Source organism: Vicugna pacos, chromosome 11, assembly GCF_048564905.1.
Source record: "Vicugna pacos chromosome 11, VicPac4, whole genome shotgun sequence".
Taxonomy (NCBI): domain Eukaryota; kingdom Metazoa; phylum Chordata; class Mammalia; order Artiodactyla; family Camelidae; genus Vicugna; species Vicugna pacos.
This window is the reverse complement of record NC_132997.1, coordinates 99,217,271-99,238,168: the sequence shown is the minus strand read 5'-3', so window position 1 is coordinate 99,238,168 and position 20,898 is coordinate 99,217,271. Positions and strand designations below refer to the sequence as shown.

Sequence of the window (20,898 nt, the reverse complement as noted above, 5' to 3'; positions counted from 1 at the left end):
AGCCAAATTAGCCATCAGAAGTAGGTGCATGGAGTATTTTAAGAGTTTTTTGATTAATTCTCGTGATGTGAGACCTTTTGACACAAAGTTTTATGTGCTGCGATGTGGGAGGAGGAAGATGTGGTAACGGGTTATTACAGATTTTACTTTTACCTTTAGTTGATTTATTGACCTACTCTTCTGTGATACGGAATAAGAGCACTGCAGATCTGCGGGTGTCTCCCCTCAGACAGAACAGTTCTGGGCGTGTATTTTCTAGAATGCAGGCTCAGAGTTTCAGGGATTAAGCCTGAAAGACTCAGAATAGAATTTTAGTCAAAATGCCTACAGTTATGGAAACAAAACAGCCGAAAGAGGCCCTTCTAACTCAGATAGGTGTCACTCAGCACCTAAAAGTGACAGCTAATCAATTCTTTGATCACCCATGCAGAAGGAGAAAATCCTAATTTAACAGAGTGTTGATAGCAAATAATTATTCACAAGAAGCATTTTTGACAGTGACTCATTTGTTCTTATTTTAAAAACATAAAAACATACTCTGTTTCTTAAAAGCTGTTGTCACCTTCACGGCTCCTTACTGCATCACTGAGGGCTTAGTTTTATTACAACCTACAGTCTAACCCGAGTCATTACCGCTGCCGCTCCCGCTGCCGCCTGACACCGCTGTTACAGAATGCTGCAGGCGGGGTTCGGGCGTGTTGGAAGGTTTCTTGGCGATACTCTTGAATACATATTTTGAAAATAAGGACTTTGTAAGTTGAATACATTTGCTGATAGAAAGCAGTTTTACACACGTGAGTTTAAATAGGCAAACAGATGTATTGAATTCATAGTTCCAGTTAACAGGGAGTGTGATCCTGTAATTTTATCTCAAAGAAGCAGCAAAAACTCCATTGTTTTCAGTTCATGGAAACACATTTAAATATTTTGCATTAAAAGCATTGCTTGTTGAAATTAGTTTACAAATGACATGTATTAAAGTATCTTTGCACGTTAAAATTGAGAGCAAAAGTCTGTTACTTTTTTTTGGCAATCTGAGGGACAAAGAGCTCTCCTAACCCTTCTGACTGTGGCTGTTTTTGGTGAGTTTAAAAAAGTTGGGTTTTCCTTTTTCATTTTCCCTTTGTGACAGAAGGCTTGGCAAACAGACATACATTGCATTTTCACTAATCTATTAATCAGATTGGAATTTGGATGAATCATCTAGAAGCATGTTAAACGAATTGCCCATCTCTTTGATTTTTAATTGCTGGGATAGCTTTTTATCTCTTCCTCTTTTAGGTTAAAAAATAATCCAGGTTGTGGAGGATGTGCTGTGCCTTGGGGCCCCCCACCCTCGTTTTGGGAGTAGGGGTCTGGGTGCGGGCCTGCTGGCCACAAGAGGGCGCTCTGCAGATAAGGGTTTGTGAGTTTTGCCAAATAAGAATGTGATTCTCTGGGACAGTTGGGTGGCAAGAAAAACCATATTATTTTTCAAGTCTTTGTTAACATCTGGGGCCCCTAGCTGTACTGGCTAAGGCTCCCAAACTGATGCACGCCCACTGTGGTCCACGTAGAAGAAGTAAAGCCTGAAGACCAGCAGGGGCAGATGCTTTAAGTGGTTGGGGAGATGTTCTCACCCTGAAAACCCTTGCTTCTGCTTCTGGGAGGTTTGATGGGTGGAAGGCAGCAGGCCCACTTTCTCCAAAACTGGTTTCTCTTGGTTTTTTAGGTCGAATACTTGGGAGCAAGAATGGTGCTCATTAGAACAAGTTTTGCTGGGATGTTGGAGTCAAAAAACCCAGTGACTTGGCGGGCGTTGGTGGTTCACCCTCCGCCGGCTGCCACTCTCCCATGCAGCCCCCGACCCCCGCGGGAGCAGCCACACTGGGAGCCCAGGCCCGGAGGCGGGTCCGCAGACACCCAGCCCCGGTCCAGGCACGTGTTGCTTAGCAACGCGGGCCTGGTGATGCTGACACTTCGAGGAGAGCCGCTGGACGCCCGCCCACCAACAATGGGAATAAATTTGCTAACTGGAGGAGGAGGAAGCCGGCGGCCTGGCGCTGTTCTTCCAGCCCGGGCCTCTTGGTGCTGAGGAGAGAAGCTTCACTTATCATCCCCCTTTATGAGGGCAGGAGGGGGAAGGCTTCCACGGTGCATTGTTGCGATCCCTCAGGGGTAAATTTTTAGCTGCAGAATTTATGAGTTGCACATTTATTTGATTTGGCTTTTGGTTAATTTTTTTTCTCCTCTTGTCAACCTGACAATATGAGGGCAGACGAATGCGGTCCCTGTAGAAGAGGCAGTAAACGGTGCTGGTCGAGCTCCTTTATAGGGGGCTTCTAGCTGCTCTCCCGTCCCTTCCCTCCCCCATCTCCCTCCTTCCTTCCTTCCTCCCTGCTCTCTCTAGTGCCAGTTCAGCAAGGCTCATGCAACCAGAACACTCCACTCTAAATAAATAAATCCAGAAATAAATACGGATGTGAGCCTCATTAACATTACGTGTCAAATCCCTAAGCACAGGACCCCAAATGGCCCCCTGGGTCTCCCAGTAATTTCTGGAAAGCATATAAAAAAGATGATCAGTGGCTGTATTTGTGGAAATCATTAGCAGGGTGGGGGGAGATATGCTTATAAGTCAATAATTCTTTTTGACAGAACCTTAGCACAGGTTCTGTGATGACTCTCCTTAATGGAAGGAAAAGACATACGGCCTGACTTTTATGACAGATGTCAGGAATCCTGGAAAGTGGCGCAAGGAAGATCTCGGTTATTTCTTTCCTTCTAACTGACATGGATGTATGGGACATTTTGTCAACTTAATGACTATTTTCTTTGGTTCTTCTGATCACCCCATGGCAAGAGAATACAGTGACCCACTTTTCAAAGGACGGTAAATATCATCGAAAGCAAAATCTGTGTTAGAGAAAATCTAAAGAGCAGATGTCAATCTGAATTCTTAAAAATCATGTAATGTTGGATTTATTCCACATTACCTATGCAGTGTGCTGATCTTTGGGGTTTAAAAGTCAGGACAGTCAGTTTCACATTTAACTCTCTAATGAAGTTTCTATGGCTCCCATGTTGTTTATTCTAGAGAATGTTGAGTTAATGGTCCACCACCAGAGAGCTTTTCCTACTGTTTTGCATTCTGAGATTTATAAACATGACCCTCAGCATGGTCTAATAAAGATGTGGTCATTGGATCCCGCCCCCCCAAATGAATCACCAAAGCAGATAGGTGACATGCCAGCTTATGTGAGCCGCTTTATTTCTTTGAAGGAGTCATTTCTAGTGATATACGCAGAGTTGTATTTCCAAGAGAGCTGATTACGGGCCATGAGTGGACAAGTTTAGACATTGGCCCTGATTTGGAGAACACGTTCCCAAGGCATAACTAGTAGATTTGATTTGGGAGAAAAGAAGGTACGAGATACAATGCAGCACTTTGTAATCATTTATTGGTCTTGGAAAGGGCCCTGAAGGTGCTTGAATTATAATAGAAAACAGCTGTTATAAATCAGGCTGTGAGTGCAGGGGACGTTCCACGGCAGAACAGACGTTTGCTGGGGAGATGTGTTTCCTGGCCCTCACTTGGTTTGTGAGCAGAAGGGAAACTTAGGTGACATCAAGATGCACCCGATTTTCTTTTTCCTTTCCTTTTAGCACCGAAGCAGTACCAGCAGCATCCCTCCTGGCTAAGCCTGAATTGTTGAAGGGATGGTGAACACTGTTTTTTCAAGAGCACAGTTTTGAGGGCCTCTGACTGCCTGGCTGGTGGGTACTTTCACTGATTTTCGCAGATTAGGTTTACAAACAATTTGATGTACCGTGTACCATACCTATTCGAGCCAAAGAGACAGCCTGGTCCTTTCTTTCTCCCACTGCTGAGTCTGCCCTCCAGGTTCCCATTCCCTTTCCAAACGCCCCCTTGCCTGACTGTGTCATGACGTCCATCTCCTTGGTTTCTCTATTCCTGGTCTCCATCTCCACCCAATTCGTGTCTCTTTCTTCTTTTGTCATTTCAGTTCCTGTCCTTCCCCCACTTCTGCAGCACTAGTGAAAATGAAACATTGACTTGGGTTTTTGGAACCCTCAGTCAGGGCTTCAGAGAGTCCATGGCAGAAGAGGGTCCCCTTCGTGAGATCGTGGAGGTTAACTTAGGCACCCTCCCAGCCCGGGGCTCCCTGTTGCTGGGACCGGTGGTTTTTTTGCCCATAGTTGGTTGGGCCAAACCAGACATTGCTTTTCGGTCCTGCAGATAAGAAGAATGGAATAGAAACTTAAAAATATTTATATTTAAATGAATTAATGATTTTTTTATTGCAGTATAGTTGATTTACAATGTTGTGTTAGCTTCTGGTATACAGCACAGTGATTCAATTATATATATTTGTGTGTGTGTGTGTGTGTATGTATGTATGTATGTGTATGTATATATATATATATATATATATGTATCTTTTTCATATTCTCTTCCATTATGGTTTCTTTGTGCTATACAGCAGGACCTTGTTGTTTGTCTATTTTATATATAGTAGTTTATATCTGCTAATCTCAAACTCCTAACTTATCCCTCCTCAAACCCCTCTTCTCCCTGGTAACCATAGTTTGTTTTCTATGTCTGTGAGTCTGTTTCTGTTTTGTAAGTAAGTTCATTTGTATCATATCATTTATAAGTGGAATCTAAAATATTACGTAGTATTTGTATTTCTCTGTCTGACTTACTTAATATGATAATCTCTAGGTCCATCCCTGTTGGCTGCAAATGGCATTATTTCATTCTCTTTTAATGGCTGAGTAGTATTCCATTGTATAAATATATCTCTTCTTTGTCTTTTTGTCTGCCAGTGGACATTCAGGTTGCTTCCGTGTCTTGGCTATTGTAAATAGTGCTGCTGTGAACACTGGGGTACACGTATCTTTTTTAATTTGAGTTCCCTCTGGGTATGTGCCCAGGAGTGGGATTGCTGGATCATATGACAACTCTAGTTTTAGTTTTTTAAGGAACCTGCATGCTGTCCTCTATAGTGGCTGCATCAGTTTACATTCCCACCAACAGTGTAAGAGGGTTCCCTTTAAAAGAGACTTTCTGAATTGATTTTGAACCTCTTCCAAGTCTTTCGGAACGTGTTGGAGTTTTCACAGTTGCCTTCACAACCGGTGTTTGAGCACAAAGGTAACATTTTCTTTAGCAATAGACAGGAAGAGCATCCGCACCCTCAGAATCAGGATTAATGGGGCCATTTGGAGTCAACAATTTTAGCTGAAGCTTTCCATTTTCATGTATAATTTTGCACATGTAACCAGAAGTCCAGAGAGAAGTCAAAATTGGTAAATGCCATTGTGAGTTTTATTTTCTAATTCTATTAGAGTTTCTCATTCTCGAAAGTTTGTATTTGGCTTTTTGCTTTGCTCACTTAAATGCTGTTCAGTTTGTTTTTTCAAAAAGAACAACTCCTGTTCTCTTCAAATGAATTATTTAATTATCTACCAGAATTTTTCTGTGAAAACCTTCTTATAAGAAATAGCAACATATTTAAATCTAATCTACGTAGTTTCTCTCTTGTTAGAAACAACAGTTGGCCCCTGCAAGTGTGGACCATGTTTTTCTAGTTTCCAGGCCAATGCATGCATTTCACCATCATATACATTCTCAGTGAAGAGCGGCTTAAGTGATCTGCTTTGTTCACGGCTTGATTATGTTATTTTACTGTTCCTGAAGACCTGACACAAGGCAAATTTACATTACTGTGCTCCTAATTAGCCGATAATCCTTAAGGATTTGAATGATACATACCCAGAGTAATGTCCTCCTTCACTAAACCTGAATTTCCTTACGTCAGGTTAAGGAGACAGTGGATCTGTGGCAGAAGGCATCTTGGTGATGACAGCCCTCAACATGTCTGTCTCCCGATCCCACTGCGTTCAAAGCCACATGATGGTTTCAGCAGTATCATAAGTCCCGTCACAGGGAATCAATCAGTGCCCTGTGCAGCTGGGGAAGGGCTGCTCGGTGGTTCATCAGATGGGAACGATTCTTGTAGATGCTGCTTCTAGTTTTTAAATTAAATCAGCAGCGCCTGCCTTTGCCTGTGATCTGCACCCTGCCATGTCTGCTTTACACTTTCGGTTGGAAATGTGTCCATGTCACACAACAGAGGACCCACATGGGCCCACGGGCAGCCTGGTGCCACTGGTGCCCGTTGCCCTGGCTCTGAATCCTCTTGCCTCTCTGTACACATGGCTGTTGTCTCCCTCACACCATGAGATGCTCCTCTTCCCTTGATGCTTGGGGTGGCTACCAGCTGGGGGGATGTTGGGTTTCCCTGTGTCTTTCTTCCTAACCCAACCCTGTCTTGTTTAGGTCTTTTTGTCCCACATGGCAGTGTGCTTCAGAGGAGGCAGGCTCTGTCTTCTTTCGCAGGAGTAGGTCAGGATTGGTCTAAGCCAGTGCTTCTTAAACTATTTGGACCATCATTCACAGTAAGAAATTCATCTTACGTTATAGGTGAACACACACTTAAGTAGGTAGGAATCTATATGTGGATGTTTACATCTGGACTCAAATTTTGATTTAAGAAAATGGGAGTTGGGACCAATGATTGTTTTAATTTTAGTTTCCAGTACATGGTCTAAGCCAATCATGATGGCTCACTCTCCTAGCTTGTGATTGGTTTAAGTGAGGGCATGTGATGTAATTCTGGCCAATAAGAAGCTGAGGAGCTCCTATGAAGGGTTTGAATTACTAGCAAAGAGACAAGAGGGGAGTAACTGTTCCTTTCCTGGTGGGTGTCAGGCTGCCTACTTATGGTGCCTGAACCTGAACGGTCCAGGAAGGGGCCAGGCTGAGATGGCAGAGGGGGAGGGGCCGGGCTGGGATGGCAGAGGGGAAGAGGAAAGACAGCCTGTCCTTGAGTGTGTTGCTGAATTGATCAGTGCGCTCCCTGCCACTGCAGGAATTCTTGTTGTGAGATAAATCTCCCCGTTGTCTCAGCCAGTTCAGCTAGAGTTTTCTGTTTCTTACAGTCAAGAGCTTCCTAACTCACGTGCTTTTTCGGTGTTTAGAAATCAAATAACCTGAGCCGGGGTCTGTGGTAAGCGATGCTGATGGACCAGGGCCATATTCTAATTAAAAGAATAAGATGAACTTGGAACCCTTTTTGTCCTGTGAAGCCAACCGAACATTTGTGGCTTTAGTGGCCCGCGGGACTGGTTTTGGGACCTGGTCCAGCAGACCACTGGAATTTGTGATTTGACCTTGTGGTCTGGCTCTTTGTAGGTGAGCTGGAAGGCCCGGGCTGTAGAGTCGTTTGCAGTGTGGCTGAGCCTCCCGTTTGGATTCTGTGTGCTGAGGAATGGATTTGGTGTGCGGTAACGACGTCACGGGTGAGTCTAGTGGACACAGCAGCTCTGTGACGTGCTTTGTGCTTCTCCTCCTGAAATTGTGGACTCACTGATTCTTGAACATGACTCAAACTCATTTTCTCATGATGAAGCATTGTCTACCCCACCACCATCCTCGCACCTCCCACACCCAAAAAGCGATTTGGTAATGCTGGAAGTGAAAAGAAAGTGAAGGAAACGGGAATTCACAGCCAAGAAAAGGACTCGGGGGCAAAGTCGGGAGTGAAATGCGGGCGTCAGTGGCGCAGGCACAGCACAAGGAGGAGCCCCTTGGGGGGTCTACGTGGGAATGGAAAGTGTGACCTCAGAGATCGTGGGAGGCGTCGCCCGGGGCACAGACTGCTCGCGGACGAGGGCTGAGTGTCGTGGAAGCTGGGGGAGCGCCTGTGCTGGGCTGTGTGCCGACCCAGGTGAGCTTGTTGGGAACTGTGTCCCTGGGTGGGAGTGTCCTGCGTGAACGTCAGGGTTTTCTAACCCGTGGTGTGTGAATGCTCTGAAGGTCAAGAGGGTGGCAGGGGCTCTGCTTTATAGGAGATGCAGGTCATTCATCGATAGGAAATTGCAGTCATCGTTTTATTTTTGATAGTCTTGCTGAGTGTGCATCCTCGCAGACTTGCGTGGCCTCCCTGCTCGCCTCCTGTGACTAGCCTTTGCTCAGGTTCAGTGTGTTAGGTTTATCAACTTCCAGGGACTTAATTAATTAAACAACAATATGTCAAGTGTCTACAGTGTGAGGTGCTTGGTGGGGACAAAGAGGCACAGGAACCAGAGACAGAAGAGGGAGTAGTGAATCACTTGGTGACAAGCAGGTAGCCGCTGAGAATGTGGACCCGATGCTGAGGTCACAGCTCCGGACACTTGTCTGGTCTGTGCCGTGAACACCTGCATCACTCATCTCCCTCCGTGGCGTTGCCCACAGTCGAAGCTGGGGCCCGAGGCCAAGCCTTGTGTGGTAACAGTTTGCGCTGTGTGTGAGGCGCTCGTCGGCGCTGAGTCTGCCTCCAGGTGCGCGGACTACCGCCAGGGTGCTTCTGGGGCCGCCACAGTGGCGAGCACGTGCTTGTGTGTAAGCTTACCTAGTCCAGGTGTGTGTGTGCAAGGGTCCTTTTCAGAGAGATGATGGAGAAAGCAAAGAGGGAGCAGGTGGAGGGAGAGCCCCGTGCAGCAGGAGTAGGGAGCTTCAGCTGGGGCCAAGAGGAGAGGAACATGGAAGGTTCCAGAAAAGTCTGGAGAACCTGCAGAGTGACGCCAGAGACCAGTGCAGTGGGTTGAAATATGTCGCTCTGTGGTCTGCTGAGACAAGAGGTACAGTTTTTAAGACAAGTTCTTAATGCTTTAATCATCTGTGGTGACTTCAGAGTTTTAGATCTGGAATTTATCAATTTGCTTATAAAAAGAGAGATGTAATGTTTGGCGCCATGCCCAAGTTAATTAAAGTTAATTAGAAATTGGTTATTTGATTTTGAATAGATAAGTTAGCCATCATACCTGAGAAAGGTGCATTTATTCCTCAAAGAGTCAAATCTGCCCCCAGAGCACATGTTCTGTGCAGGCCTTGTGGCCCACGTGGCCAGGGACCGTCATCTGTGCTAGGTCCGCCCCCACCTTGGAGGCGCCGACGTCTGGGAGGTGCTCGCCGGCAGGAGTCTCCTTCGTTAAGCCTGGACACCGAGAATTTGAGGTTTGTTGAACATGTTTTCCTCTGATGTCCATGTTCTGAAATTCCTAGGAGAACACAGGGTACCCCCTTGAGGTGTTAATTACGCTGTAAAACCATTTGCTTTGGGGAATCTGATTTCATTTATTCATCTTTCAAAACTGAATCGCCAGAATCCAGAGAAGATAACAGTTGAACATAGAGTGTTTTGCGAGGATGTCAGCTGAAACTCAGAAATGTGTGTACAGTAGAAAGTGTGGAATCATCCGCTTTTGGGCTTCAGTCGTTTTCACAGTGTTGTTTGAACCTGTCTTTCTCTCAGTCCCAAAGGAAGCAGTCCCAGTCAAGCTGCCTTTTCTCCAGGTCTAAATTGTAAGTGTCTTTAGGGCAGGAGAGGCTTAGGGATTTTTTTGGGGGGGGGCACATTCCTATGGATTCTAGAATATTCCATGTGTTTGGGTCTTACTTCTGGGATTGTTAAAAATAACTGTGGCACTCGATGTTTGAAGCACACGTGGCTAGCCCTTCTGTGATGGCGACAGGGCTCATTAAAGCCCAGATACCCTGGGGGTCTGAATGCCCAGAGCCCCAGCCTCATCCAAGTTTCCAGGGCTGCAGTGTCATGACATTGTCATTAGCAACTTGAATTGATGACAGAAGACAGCAACTGACCAGAATGAAACTTTAAAAGTGAAAACTGGCGAAACAATTGTTATTGACCTAAATGGAAAGTGAGTTTTGTAATTTGAAACTAAATTATTTCCAAACATTGCTGGAGTTGTCCCTGAACCGGGAAGATGGTGAAAATCTGCCTTCAAAAGTTCTTGCGAAGCACGGAGGTTGCCAGCATCGTTCGGAAGCACTCTGAGGAGCCCTTGTGATGCATCCAAAGGCTTGCACGCAGCCCCTGCAGAGCTGACCCGCAAGATTTGAGGAGATGGGTCCCAGGTACACGCAGGTGAGTGCGAGTCAGAGAAATGTAAGCCGTGTGAACGCATCCTTCCACACGGGGATTATCATCTTTCATTCAGAATTTAGGCCGACAGCGGACAAAACGTAATCACTTTCCAGCATTACTGCACTGTATAAGCATATTAGGAGAGCTCTGTGATGGTAATCAGGGAGTGAGCTTGAAGCCACCCCTAATTAGACTGTCTGCACCCCCCAGCACTTTCCGGTAATGATGTCAGACCGTGTAGCAATTAGTTGCACCTCTATGAATGTCAACACTGTTTGTAAATCATATAAACTTAACCGGGTTTGCTTATTGAAAATCTCCTAAAAAGGAATTAATTAGCTTTGTATGTTTTGGAATCGCAATTTATAGGATCATTTTGGAATCTTTCACTGAGATGAAATTAATTTTTTTTCCCTGCGACTCATTTGAATGGAATCTCTCTGGCAGGGGGCTGCGAAGGAAGATCCAGTACAATTGACTTAATCTTCACTTTATTTCTGTGACGGCCGGTGGAGTGTGGAATTTAGGACGGGGGTTTACTGAGTTAACCCAGTTTTAAGATGTTTTTCTCAGGAGGAAGGTGTATACGTATCATCCGAAGGCTGCATCTTCCCCGTGTTTTCCGCTTTCCGGCCAGTGCAGAGTGTTTCGAGCTCATCTGAACGTGAAGTTCGGGCATCGGAGCAGCCTTGGTGTAGCCGCACGTCATCCTGGGAGACGCCTGTCTGCAGCTGTGTGGGACCAGCTCCGGAGCAACGGCGGATTCCAGGGAAGCGGCCAATTCCAGACAAAGAAATTGGACAAGCAAAACAGACACTCAAGTGCTTTATCTCAGGGCTCTTTTCGTCCGCCGGCAGGAGCACAGAAGCAGCGGGAACCCAGTTTAAAACTGACCGGGCCTTTGATGCGGTTTTCTTGCTGAAACCTCGGATCCTGGTGGTGGATGGTTTACCTGAGCCATCAGCTACGTAGCACATTTATGGTTATTGTATTTTACAGGTTGATAGATTTTTATATTCTGTCCAAGTCAGGATCCTACACCACCTGGTTTATTATTTGGTAATTTACAGTGCAGTCAGGCGTGTTTGGCTTAATGTAGGATAAACTTATAAATCTATTGTTCCTTCACTTGCCAGGGTGGGTGTGCAGTGAACTACAGAGCTGGATGCGTACATACATTTCAGCTCTGCTTTTTTCTTTGATAGGGAAGCAGGCAATAGATAACACAGTGACAGTAGCATCCCAGGAGACAGCAAAATGTGAGAGCAACACCACGTCAGGTTAGTAGGTCATTATTGTGTGAGCCGTGAACCATTAATGGACTGCTACGCCTAGCTCAGTCTGTGTCAGATTATGGCTCTTGGCAGGAGAACTGTTACCTAATAGCTAACTTTGCTTCCTCACTAGTGTCTTATTAGTTTCTCTGATAAAAATGTGCACAGGTATATATTAATAGGGGGGCTCGTTGGAAACAGGCCAGATCTTGGTTATGTCCCCTACCTTCTGCAAACAATGCCTCTGTGTTGATTCTGGTCCAGTACTTCTTTGAGCGAATGGCGTTCTTTCACAGGCATTTTCAGATGTCTTGTAAAACACATAGCTAAATACACAGTGCTACCTGATGCAAAAGGCCCCGCTGTTAATTTTGTTGCTGTTGATGATGTAAAATGAAGAAGTACTGGGAGTGAAAGAATGAGTTAAGGAGAATTTATCCCTGCTACCTCAATCCCTAACTGTCCAAACTGTAAAAACCCTGACGTACTTTTAAATTCTGAGAAATAAAGTCCACTATTCTTGAAACAGTACTCCCAAAGCAAGGGCCACATGGCATTCTATAATTTTTATCATGTGTAAGATAGACAAGAAAAGCATATATTTTTATGTGTGGCTTCAGGTAAAAGCATGCATTTCTAGGGAAATTATAAAGAATCCCTAGTTTTTGAGTTATAATGGCAAGAGGTTTATATTGTGTATTTGGGACCCGTGGTGGAATATTTCTGCCATCTTTTGGAGAAATAAAGGTCACCACATAGTTTCTTTCTTATAAACAACCCCCCACCACCCCACCCCGGTCTCTGTGCTTCAGCATGCATCTCCAAACAGAGTCACAGAAGTGAAGAATTCCAAGATGTTTGCCGGGAGAGATGAGCGTGCAGCTGAGTTTGGACTGGGATTATGCCCCAAAGTCCCTGTGCTGGATTATGCCTGTCATTTTTGGAAATTCTCTATGATGTCAAGAATGTGAAAGGATATGGGTAGCAAATACTAAGGAAATCCTTTTAACCGGATAGGCGGAAAGCAGATTAGCAGAGTTGACGGTCCAAAGAGAGAGATAGGAAGACCACTGGGAATTGGCCTTGGTCTGGATTCAGCCGTGGACCACGTGCCACATTGCCGCTGACGACACGGCTGGAGTGTGCCTGCCGAGGAGGGGGACCAGCTGGCATGTCCGCTGCCACCGTCCTCATTTTCCTGTGGCTGTGGCAGCAAAGATGGCTGATGGAGACCACACCTTCCCTCTGCTGAGATACCCCGGGGCGAGGAATAGGCCTGAAAGGGCTGTTAAAACAGGCTTTTAATGATACTGGTTGATATAATTTTCTTGTTTGATAGAGTACCTATATAATGAAGTTAAGTACTGAATTAATACCCAAATCTATTCTAATCCAAATCCAATTACTCATTCCTGAGTGCACATGTGCATATATGTGCGTGCGTGTTTATATAGAAAGGATTATGTTGTCCCTTCCACCCCAGCACATGCACACGCACACGCACACGCACACGCACACGCACTGGCCTGGGAAGCCTGGTTCCCTTGGACTGGCACCAGTGGGGCCTCTGCATTTCCACACCGACACGTGACCTGATTCCAGTGGCTCCACGTCTACACCCCTTTTGGACTCAGCCACAGATGTGAGTTTAATAAATTGTGCTGCACTGTGTATTACAGGAGTGCTAATTTTAATCCTGAGCATCTTTTTCTCCTTGTCTTTATTTTGAAATTACTGAAGCAAGAACCTGTAGGATAAAATGCCTGAGATACTTTCCACTTAATGATTAATTCCTTATTTGCCTTCCTAGCTAAAAACACTCACGTCATTATGGTTTATTACAGAAGCTCAATTTATATTCTAAATCTTTCATTAAAAATATAATGAGTACGTGAGGAGACATGCTATCACATTGTAATCACCATCTCTTTGGAAGCCTTAGCCCATTTAATTATTTGATAAAGGACATTTTCAGAATAAAATCTTGGTCTTTGGAAAGAAAGTTGATATGGGTTGAGACATTTTAATCATGACTAAATTATGACGAGGGACAAAACAGTACCACTACCCAGCTCCTGAAACAGCAGAAATTGAAGAAACTGACAACACCAGCTGTTGACAAAGACATGGAGCAGCCGGAATGCTCCTGCGTCACTGGTGGAAATTAGAAATGGTGCAGCCACTTTGGAAAACGGCTCGGCACTGTCTTATCCAGTTAAACATACAACCCAGCAATCTCATTCCTGGGGAAGAAAGTGAAAACATGTGTCCACACAAATGACTTCTGCATGGATTTTCACAGCAGCCTCCTTCATAGTAGCAAACACACACACTACGCTGGAAACAACCAGATGTTCATCAAGAGGTGAGTCAGTCAGCGAATTCCGAGCATGTCCATGCCAGGAGCGCTGGGCAGCAGTGAAAAGAAAGAATTGTCGATGCACAGGCAGCAGCGTGGGCGCTTCTCAGCAGTCTGTGGCAGGTGAAAGACGCCGTTGTGTACACGTGGCTGTGAAACCCTTTGCATGGAGCTACAGGAAGAACATCATCAGAAAGCAAGTAAGACGTGCCAGGAGCAGGGACAGAGGAGGCTGCAAAAAGGCGAGAGAACTTTTTGGGCTGATAGAAAGATGGTGGTACCATGACTGCATGAAGTTGCCAAAACTCATCCAGCTGTACGATTAGAATGGGTGGGTTTATTATATATATAAATCATGCTTCAGTAAAGCTGGTGAAAGCAAACAAGACTGAATGTTTAAAATAAAATTCCTCCCTTTAAAAATATGACTTGTCAATCAGAAACCATCCTGGATAAGACTGACTGTGTGTCTCCACACGTCTGTGTTAGGAAGATGAAGTGGAAGGCAGAGGCATGGCTGGAGGGACTGTCTTTAAACTATGATAGATTAATTTTCTCCATTTTTAAAAAGCTCTTACCAAAAAAGTTCAGTTGGTAGAAAATCATCAGACCAGGCAAGTCACCTCGTGAAAAAACGTCTGGTGGAAAAATAATAATAATAATGGTGACCAACACCTGCTGAGAAATTACTGTCCTTCTGACACTCATCATCTGAAATGTTTTATATTTTTAACTGAGGTATAACAGGCATACAATAAGTTGCATGTATTTAAATGTGCAAAATCTGATAAGCTTTGACATCTATGTGCCTGTGATCAACATTATCCCCCAAAGTATCACCCCCCAGAATGCCTCTTTGTGATTCTCCCCCCCCCACCTCTCCCCAGATCCCACAGTCACCAGGCAACCACTGATCTGCTGCCTGTATCCCAGTTTACATTTGCTGGAATTTTACATACATGGAATCGAACCATATTCACTCTTTTCTTCCTTGGCCTCTTTTACTCAGCATAATTATTTTGAGACTCATCCACGTTGTGTGTGCGTCAATAGTCCTTTTTCTTTTAAAAAATGGTTGATTCTTTTTTGTTGCTGTGAATAGTATTTAATTGAATGGCTATGCCACAACTCATCTGCTCACCTGAGGATGGAAATTTGGATTGTTTCGGGTTTTTAGCTATTACAAATAAGTTGCTGTGAGCATTTGTGTACAAGTTTTATGTGGACACATGCTTTCTTTTGGGTGAATAATAAGGAGTGGGATTGCTGAGTCATATGGTAAGCGTACTTTTGAAGAAGCTGCCAGGCTGTTTTCCAGAGTGTTTGTGACATTTCTTTTCCCACCAGCAGTGTAGCATAGTTCCAGTTCCTCCAGAATCTAGCCTTGGTGCGGTCAGTCTTTTCAGTTTTAAATAGGCTAATATGCACGTAGCAGGAAATCACTGTGGTTTTAATTTGTATTTCTCCAATGACTATTTGGAGCATCTTTTCAGATGCTTATTTTTCAAAACTATATCTTTCATGAAGTATCTCTTCGAATCTTTTGTCTAGTTTTAAAATTGAGTTGCTCTGGCCTTATTGTTGAATTCTGAAAGTACTTTATATATGTCTGGTAAAGTTTTTGTAAATATTTTCTCCCAGTCCATGGCTTGTCTTTTGACTCACTGAGCAGTGCCTTTAGCAGAGTAGAAGATTTTTATTTTATCAATTTCTTTTTTTTAATTGAAGTATGGTTGATTTACAATACCGTGTTAGTTTCAGGTGTACAGCAGAGTGATTCAGTTCTACTGTTGGTTTATTTTTATGGATCATACTCTTTGTGTAGTTTCTAAGAAATCCTTGTGTAAGTCAGCATCCCCCAAATTTTCTCTGTGTTTTATTCCACATGTTTTGTGCTTTTAGTTTTTACATTTAGGTGTTTTCTCCATTTTGAGCTCATCTTTGTTGGTGGTGTACATGGATTTCCTTCCTCCATTGAATCATCGTTGCACATTTGTAACAGATTAATTGTCCACACACGTGTGGGTCTGTCTCTGGACTCTGTGGCGCCATCTGCTTGTTAATCCTTATGTCAGTGCTACACGATCTTGACTTCAATAGCTTTAAAATAGCCCCAGAAATCAGTTAGTCCTCCAATTTTGTTGTTTTTCAGAGTTGTTTTGGCTATTTTAGGTCTTTTGCATTTCCATATACATTTTAGCATTAGCTTGTTCATTCTCACAAAGAAATAAGGGAATTTTGGTTGATTTTGTGTTGAATTTATAGTTCAATTTGGAGACAACATGGAGTCTTTTGACGCATGAATGCACTGTGTCTCTAGATTATTGGGGTCTTCCTTAATCTCTCTGCAATGTCTTGTAGTTTTCAGTGTACAGGTGTCGCACCTCTTTTGTCAGATTAACATTTTGGTGCTATTGTAAATGATGCTATTTTTATTTTAAACTCTGATTCTTGCAAATATATGGAAATATAGTGGATTTTTGTTTTTGATTATGCATCCTGCAACCTTGCTAAACTCACATACTAATTTTAGGAGTTTTTGGTAGAATTTACCAGATTGTCTACATAGGTGCTCATGTGACAGTTTTGCCTCTTCCTTTTCAATCTAGGTGCTTTTCACTTATGTATTGTTTTCCTTGCCTTAGTGCCCTGCGTGGAGCATCCAGGACAGCGATGACTGGCAGTCTGAGGGCAGACACGGGGGAGACATTCAGTCCCTCACCTCCGAGTGTGATGTTAGCTCTAGGTTTGTCTCAGGTGCTCTTCTTCACGTTTAGAAAGTTCTCTTCTGCTCCTTCTTTGATGAGAGCTTTTATCAGTGTTGAATGTTAGATCTTGTCAGATGCTTTTTCTGAGTTTTGGAGATGATTTCCTGGTTTTTCTTTTTAGTTTGTTGGTGTGGTGAACCACACTGATTTTCAAATACAAGGTTTAAACCAACCTTGCATTCATGCCCTGAGCCCCATTTTGTTGTGTTGTATTATGCTTCTTATATATGCTTTAAATTATTATTTTATTTCATAACAACCTTATGTGGTAGAAATACTGTTGTTATTCCAATTACTCATAAGAGGAAGTTGAGGCACTGGTGACTCTGTCCCTTGACCAGATCATCTCCCTAGTAGGGACTCGGGTGGACCTGTGGTGGCGGTCTAACCCGAAGCTGAGCTGCTGACCTCCAGAGCAGAAATGCACACTATGTCGTCACTGACACACCTTCACGGCATCATCACCATGATTAGGCACAGTGACAACATTTCATGCTGGTGAGGGGATAGACACAGTTACCAGCTTCCAGCAGTGATCACACTAGACACAGGCTTTCAGAGGAGAGCTTGACACTAAGCCTGAAAGTGTGAGATTTGTACTAACAGGGTAATCAGGGCGTGTGTGACGATGTGTGTGCAGTGGTTTTCCTTGCGGCTTAGGAGATGCAGTTTATATTTTGGAACGTGAATAGATGGAATACGATGGAACTGATAACATGATTTTTTTTTCACCTGGGTATTTCCCCACTTTAATAAATGTTATGGAAAAAGCAGGTAGTAAGTCAGTGTGTGTAGTGTGATCCCATTCATGCAAATCTAATCTTTTATACCCATCTGTCGGGTCAAGAGAGAGGCCTGGAAGGACCCTACCTCTGTAAGTAATAATGATACAGTCATTTGTGTGTGATGAGGGTGGCGGGGAGGGGGAGGGAGCCGGCGGGAGAAGGGGTCCTGGCGTGGTCGCCTGCTGCGGGCGGACTGCCGCTGTCACGCAGCAACTGTGCTGACCATGGTTTCCCAAGGAGCGAGAGCTCACCGCCTCACGGAGCGCCAAGGCTCTTCCAGGTGGGAGGGCCACTGGGAGAGGCTGTGTGGGACCCCTGGCACACGTCAGGGCTTAAGGGGGGGCGCACGGCTCAGCGGCAGAGTGAGCGCTTGGTGTGCACGGGGTCCCGGGTTCAATCCCCAGTGCCTCTGTTAGGAAGAAAAGACCTGCGGTCTGACGTATAAGGAAAACAAACAAAAAACCAAAGCTTAGGGGGAATGAAAGAATGGCCTATTTAGAGTAAAAATTGTCCTGGAAAATCAGGACGCAGGTTTAATAGAAGTGTGCACTCTGACTTTGTGTAGGTGGGGCCACACGAGGTTGGGCACATAGATCTTACTGAGCTCAGGATGCTCCAGAGGGAGGACGTTGCCTGCCCTGGCAGTTTCATGACGAAGGAGCCCCTGGCTTCTCTTGATCACTTCCAACCATCAGGGCTCGCCTGATGTAGCTGGAGAGGGACCCCATTGTTCAGCAGTGATAACTGGTGCCAAGAAATGGTTTCCCCTCCATGGAGCCCAAGCCAGCATCCTTCCATCCCTGCCCCGCTGATGCCGAGGCTCATCTGACAGAACAGGCTCTTCAGCCACCTGGAGGTGGCGGCTCCGGTTCGTCCATCTGTTCCTCTTTTGCTCGGACCCCCTCTGCCCTTCAGGGCTGCTTCTGCGCTGTAGTTTCTGAGCCCCACTGTTTGTTGATGGCAAATAGAGCATGAGGGCTGGGGGGTGCTGTTTGGTCCGTGCTGCCTCCTGGGCGTGGACACTGCGATCCTGACAACTGGTGCTGACTCCACCGTGAGCTGTGAGCGCACCTTGAACTCAGGGGCAGTGAAACTCCGTGGCCCCTGTCTGGGGAGCTGATGGCGGTGTTTCTCGTCCCTTGTGGATATTACACACAGAACTTTCCTTTCATTCCTGGTGATCTTGCTCACGTTTTTGTTTTTGTTTCCGTTTTTCTTTTCCCTCCAGGATTCGACTGTGTCGAGATGCCGTGTGCTGGGTAGTGGCTCTCCTGTGGGTCACGGAGCTCCTGCAGGTTGGGTAAGTCCCCCCCTTGCCGTGCACTCTGTGCCATGAGGTAAAAGCCTGATAAATCAGAGGCCTAGACAGAACCGCTGGGAGCCCCGTGCTGGGAGGCACGCTGAGACCCCCCCACAAAGCCCTCCACCCTAGTTCTGCACGCGTGGGCGTCGTTATTCTGCCACTGTGAGTTCAGGTAATCCTGTCCTCGGCCAGGCCTGGCTTCTCCGTCCAGACCGCAGAACTGTCACAGTGGGCTTCATCAAATCTTTGCCCCAAAGCAAGACCACATCTATCTCAAAGGTTCGCTGATCTACAGCCACTTTGGAGGAAGGACACATGGCGGCTCTGAGTGGCTATTCTTTCCCCACTGTCCAGAAGACCTGCACTGGCCTCTTGTGTTGCCCTTGTGTTTGCTGGTCAGCTCTTGGGCTCTGTGTCTTCCCTCCACAGCCTCTCCCCCCAGCCCCCTGTGTCCCCGCATCCTGCGTCCTGTTAAATAAGAGCAACTGCCGACACTTAGAGGAAGAGTGAAAGCACTGTCTTCCCTGCAGAATCTCACACTTTCTCTTTGGAGCCATGAGATCACACATCTGTGAAATGTTCACACGTGCTAAGAACAAAAGAAGTTTTGGATGTGCCGTATCCGAGTGATTTCCAGATAATTTAATTCTGTTGCCCCAGAGAGTCATTGGGTTTGTAGAAAATAGGGTTAGCACATTTTAACACCGTGAAAAGAAGCTCTTTTCACTAGTAAGCATCATTTAAATGACGAAATTTTTCAGGTAAGTCAATTTTTATTAGTTTTTGGTATCTAAAATTCCCACCTTTAAACCAAATATACTGGTTTGCATGCATCCTCTAATAATGAGTCAGAGCGGTTCTGCTGGGGAAAAAAAAACCAAACACCTGAAAATGTTGAGCAGGTGCAATTTCCAGCATAGCTCTGGTGATGCCCAGGTTCCAGCTCCACACCTATCCTCCCGGCGCCGATGTGACCACCTCTCACTTGCCCTCATGAGGTGAGTGTATTTCTTTGTCTGCCACCAGATCACGAGCAAACACGAGGGCAGGGTTTGTGCCTCATTCTCATTTCTTGTCAGTGCTACGCTGATGCACTGTGCACAGTAGGGCCTCAGTAAATGGCCGTGATATTGATGGTGCGGGAGGACAGCCATCGTCAGCACAGGCCAGCAGAGCAGAGTCACCCATGAGGCTCGGCTCTGAGTCCTTTGCTTAGAAATTCCTGACCTATGAAGGATGCGGAGACACCGAGGTCGCCACATGTCACCGCACGTCCCTGCTCGCTCCTGTGCCTAGGATTCCTAGGAGGCCGCCGTCAGTGGGCTGCCTGCGGACACAACACCTAGACTTTTGGTTTTTCAGTTCTCTGGCTGTAGTGATGCTGAAGAGAATCAGTGCAGCTCGCGCCCCCTGGGCAGGGCCGGCCTTCCCGCGGGCTAAGTAATCCTCTGCCCTGCCCAGATCTGTGCCCCCGGAGTGTTTCCGCCTCCTGCAGATTCCTCTAATTAAAGACCCTTTGGCTTCATGAGTATCTTCAGGACAGGACGGAACTTCCGGGCTGGCTGGGTCAGTCACCCGCTGGGTGAACAGGTACAAGCCCCAGTCTGGGGTACCCGCCCTCTCATCGCTTTGACCGGGAATTCCCACGGCAACATTTCAAGTGTGGCCTCCAGCACAAGTCTTATTTTATTTATCAGTTATGTACATGTGCTCTTGCACTGATACGTTGTGTATGTTTTAAAACAAATGTGAAATATTAATTAAAAATATAAAATAGAGAAAACTACAATTTTTAACATCTTGTGCTCCCCTCTGGAGAACGGTGGCTGAGGGGCACTCTGAAGCCCCAGAGCACAGCTGAGATTAGGGCTCTGAGGGACGGGGACACGTCTGGAGCCAGACCTCCTGCGCTGTGGGCCGCACCTGACACCTGTGGGCTTACGCTCGTCCGTCTGGCAGCGGGGATTCTGCTCCTACAGGGGCAGGCGTGCTGAGGCCCAGCCAGCCAATGACAGGGGACCGCTGGGGCACACCTGTTCTGTGGTGGGGGCTGCATCGGGACCGCAGAACAGTGACCTGACCCTGGCGGCTTGTGGAAGGATGCAAGTTATCCGTGCACAGAGCCCCCACCAAACTAGTGCTCCTGCCTCCCTGTGGTCAGGACACAACCTGGCCTCGCTGATGTTGTAAATATGTCCACGTACCTAGGGTTTCTGAGAGGTCGTGGGCACATTTTCATAGCTGATTGTTTTAATCGCCATATGGGTGTTAGATTTTTGGGGGAATCCTATGCCTGGTCCTTTTGTAAAGAACCTCTCTTAGAAATGAACCACCACTCCCTTATTTTGTCTGTTTTGTACTCTCTGACTTTTGAAGGTAGTTGTGGATGAGAGCAGGTACTTGCTCAC

At 45.7% G+C, this 20,898-nt stretch overlaps 1 long non-coding RNA gene across 1 annotated transcript in view; it reads left to right on the top strand.

Annotated features, from left to right (window-relative positions):
* Positions 1–6,705: 6,705 nt before the first annotated feature.
* LOC107033827 (uncharacterized) overlaps positions 6,706–20,898 on the top strand; it is a 14,420-nt gene continuing 227 nt past the window's right edge. Inside the window, exons 1-4 of the long non-coding RNA XR_001459356.3 lie at positions 6,706–6,767; positions 7,262–7,368; positions 18,416–18,487; positions 20,867–20,898. The exon at positions 20,867–20,898 is cut by the window's right edge and continues 227 nt beyond it. This is a non-coding gene — a long non-coding RNA (uncharacterized lncRNA). The remainder of the gene's footprint in view (positions 6,768–7,261; positions 7,369–18,415; positions 18,488–20,866) is intronic.